Here is a 4453-nt window from a genome sequence, read left to right on the forward strand (position 1 = left end):
CTTACCGTTTTAATTCTGTTATTTTCGGCTAAAATGTAAAAGTTAAAAACTATGTTGGGTTTATAACAACTATAAATTATCTTTGAATGAAAACCAAGTTCATTCAAATACACGGTAATACATTGCCCAAGTCCTAGAATCAGATAAGCCGTTCATTATACATTTATACTAAACTCAAAGTAACAAAAATCTGTAATGGAACATAGTAATCGGTTTTGATCCCAACAATTGGTATTGTAGACATAAGATATATTCTATCATGTTTACATTCTAGGCATATATAGCCACTCCTATACAAATAATTGCCACAATTTAGATTCAAAAGGCAGTATATAGATTTCTTCCACTAGAACCAATAATACGATGAAGGAAGGATTCAGCTTACATTTCGAACACTCTTCCACCCAATCAGTTAACAAACCTGGACCATTTGTATATTGAATGAGCAAAACGAGGAATCAAGACGATTACTTACAGAAATATAACAAAAAGCACCAATTGCAATCAACTACTAATAAAAGCAAACTAATATTACGTTATTCTAAAACCAAACATGAAGTATAAAGAAAAAAAAAAGCCAGGGTTATTGTTTGTGTAAGTCTGGCAGCTTAAAAATTCGCACGAGAAAGCAAGTCATAATAACGAATACACTCTGGAGAGCTATGGAGGAGCATCCAGTAATCAGTGACCGAAACTCCAGCAGTAAAAATGCTTTCTTCACTCGTGCAGAAAAAGCCAAGCACATATGTCGTTCAGTCGTCGTATTGTTTTTCCACAACAGTTATTGCCAGAGAAGATGAATAAGAAGCTAATGCTACAGGATGTTCCCAAGGAAATACCAATAGGAAACAAGGGAATTCATTTATAGACCCTATCTCAAATGCTTCCTAACTCATCTGTAGAGAGATGAAAAACAAGAAAATAGCCCTAATTTGCCATCTCTGCATCCCCTTGCCTACCAAAAACCCCCAAACAGCAAACTGATATATCCTTCAGTCTGATATTCTGAGCTCCACTCCTAAAACGTCCTTCACCACCTCATATGTTACAAATGCAATTGCTATGGATGGGACGACCTGCAATATAGAGTTGAAAAATGGTTTTAGCAACACGGGAAAATTAAGGCCTTCGAAAATTGGCTAGTGTAAATGAGAATTGAGATCATCCATAAGCACCAACCATCTAGTAAGGCATTAAACAAATCGAAATACTACAATTTCTTCAGTTTATCACATCCTACAAAGAGGCTGCTATGCACTTGTTCATTGATTTGTGTGGCTACGGACTGCAACCCAAATTAGTTATAAATAACTCATGACTCTTCAAAATAGGACAGCACTAGTGAGTAGATAAGGGTGGAAAATCCAAGGCCAACATATCATTTCTTGAATCAGACTACAGAAACTTCAGATAAGTAGAGACAATGCAACTGGGTAGAAGCTTGTTAAGTTTGAAGTATTAACCAGTGGGGAAACACCAACAAATGATGGGCTAATCACACAACTGACACCAAGTCATCATGTGACAAAGTGAGCAGCACAAAGTAAATCTACAATCAAGTTGGATATAGCAACCAGATTTTGCAAAACTAGATGATTCGTGAGCATATTAACATGAAGATTTACCTTTGCAAAATTGGGCACCAGACCCTTGTATAATGCACCAACTCCTTCATACCGAACAGTTTTCCTAAATGCATCAACCATGCCAGTATATTCAAGTGGGGCCTTTACCCTTCCATCGCCAGTACAACAGAGGCAGCATGGTTCCACCCCACCATCTGCATTCTTCGACAAATGACATCAAGGAGATAAGCAACAGTTTGCCCAACAGTTCCAGCTGCAGCACCACATGTCAGGCGAGTTGTCACACTCAACTCAAATCTTGCACTAGACCAAATGGATTGGATTTAACTAACCAATCTTTCAAAGACTCATAAACAGCAAAGTTTAGACCTACATATGGAACCTGGAAAACTGGAAAAACAATTAAAAAATAAGAAAGCATTAATTCTAATAACAGCATTACAGCCACTACAGCATGAGAGGAGGGGGTGGGGAACTTTAGGGAGTTAATTATATCAGTTGCATGAATTGCCCAAGCACAATATTAAGATTTGTCATATTTGCCATTATGATCATGACTGTAATCATCAACTTTGTAAAGAAGTAAAAATGAAAAGATTACTCACAACTCCAATGACTGAAGGAAGCCAACCCTTATATAAAGCACGTGGGCCTTCTTCCCTAAGCACAGTTGTCAAAGCATGGAACATCCCTCTGTACTGGTAAGGGGACTTCTCTGTCTGCAAATACAACAAAAAGCATACTATAAATATTAAGAGCAGTAGAGCACAAAGAACACGAAGAAAACCAATGTTATATCTTCTCTCTATGTGATTTGCAAACCAAGCAATTGGTAAACAGAAAAATGAAGGCAAAGATGTACCTGTACAGTTATCCTGCCTCGAACCATATCCATTGGGTAAGTTGCGGACATGGCAATTATTCCAGTACATGCTCCAGCTCCAAGACGTAAAACAGGAGTCAGCTGAGCATCCTCTGCCAAAATCATAAGAAAAACAGACAAACAGGGTTTTATAACTGAACCCACCCCCAGCCCCTTTCCTTTCTTTGATTGAGAAAAGTGCTACTTATTAATTTTCATTGTTAAGTTTTTATAGGTACATCTGTAAAAATATCAGTTAATGAGAAAGCAGTAACTGGAGACCAAAACCTGCAATCCCTCTTGCCCAACACCAAAAAACCAGATGGGGAAAGAAAACAATAAATACGAACATACCATTTCCAGTTTTTTGCTGATACAGCTGCAGTATAGATCTGAGAGAAAACAATAGTCAGTGAAACAGGACAGGGACACTTAAAAATATGTCAGATGCAATGAACAAAAAACTGAAACTTGTTAAATGAAACTCCCTATATTCTGCAGTTCAAATCAGATACCCTCCTTTTGATTTCAGTCACTATATTCTGCAGTCAAAGAAGAACAGAAGAGAACTGAACACAATCCAATGTTCAAACCAGAGATAAAAACATGGAATGAAGAAAAATAGAAAATGGGCAGTGAATTATACAAAAGTGGATTGTCAAATGGTAAATGGGATTGAGTCAAAATCTTAATTTTCTCCAAACCCAAATAGGTACCAACTACCAATGTGTGTAACTAATAATCCAGAAAAAGGTGCTGGATCTAAAACAAATTTTAGAAACTTTGGGGGATACACAAATGAGGTGAAAATAAGGGTAGGTTCAAACTAAAAAATTTGTTAGGTAGACACAAAATAGAACTGTACATTAATAATTAATAATATTCTTGCAAATATCCTATCTTAATCACTAAACACGGGCATTCAGCAGATGATTAAGAGAAAACAGTGATGTCATCATTAAAGTTAAGATCTCACAAATCTAAATGTAGTGTTAAAATAAAAAAGCATGTAAAGGAGAAGGGTGTTCATGGAATATAGAGGAAAACAACATTCTCATACTTCAAAAATTTCCACCCAGCAAAACCACCTATTTACAGACAAATTCAACAGTGAATTCAGAGTCATCTAAACAGCTAATAAATTTAAAGACAAATTCAGAAGTTCGCATTCTAACAAATTAGTCAAAATCAGAATAGCTTTAAACATATATATATCTAGAGATGCCTTAATTCTCTCAATATAATTATCATGATAACAAAATAGCAAGATCCAACAAGGGACAAATTATGAAGCCACATACTACTATATACACTAACAATAATTATACCATGAGGGCACTAGACCCCTGATGAAGCAAAGAAGCATCTAAGATTCAGAAATTAAAGCTTTCCAAAGGGACAGAATTAAAAACCAGAAGAGTACTGATAAAAAGTTGCACTAGGACCATAAAATTATAAGCATGCCTTAGGTTTCTCCTAGCAGAACCACAAACAAGAGAGAGCAGAGCAAAGAAGCAACGGCCCCAAGGAGCAAGAGAGTAGAATAATATTACAGCTATTACAGCTAGGATTTACCTCCAATTGTTCAATTTGTTCCAAAGGAGTTTCAATTCAGGTCACAATGCTTCAACCTCATCTATTACAGCTAGCAATTTCTGTTATTAAAAAATGACATGCAAGACACAAAATCACTAAATACCAAATACATAAATTACTAAATTAAAACAGAGCTTATGTGTGAGGAGAGAATAGAAAGAACAGAGAAGAAGCTTCAAGATTCTGCTATGCGCAGAGAGAGATCTCAATCTTCGATTCCTGCCACTAACTAAACTAACTTCTAGATAAATATGGAGCTAACTAACAAAGAGATATATTACAAATTTAAGCTTCATAATAACTCGGTATATTCAAGGTTTTTTTGCAGAAGAAAAAAGAACCAGAAAAACTATCGTAAGTCATTTTAGCAGATTTCTGTGGTTGCAGAAGATTCCAAAATAGATATGGT

The 4453-nt window shown here is 35.9% G+C and overlaps 1 pseudogene; it reads right to left on the reverse strand.

Moving 5' to 3' along the window:
- Window positions 1–311: 311 nt before the first annotated feature.
- On the reverse strand, window positions 312–2796 carry LOC107484667 (mitochondrial adenine nucleotide transporter ADNT1-like; annotated as a pseudogene).
- Window positions 2797–4453: the final 1657 nt, after the last annotated feature.

Source organism: Arachis duranensis, chromosome 4 (assembly GCF_000817695.3).
Source record: "Arachis duranensis cultivar V14167 chromosome 4, aradu.V14167.gnm2.J7QH, whole genome shotgun sequence".
Classification (NCBI taxonomy): Eukaryota; Viridiplantae; Streptophyta; class Magnoliopsida; order Fabales; family Fabaceae; genus Arachis; species Arachis duranensis.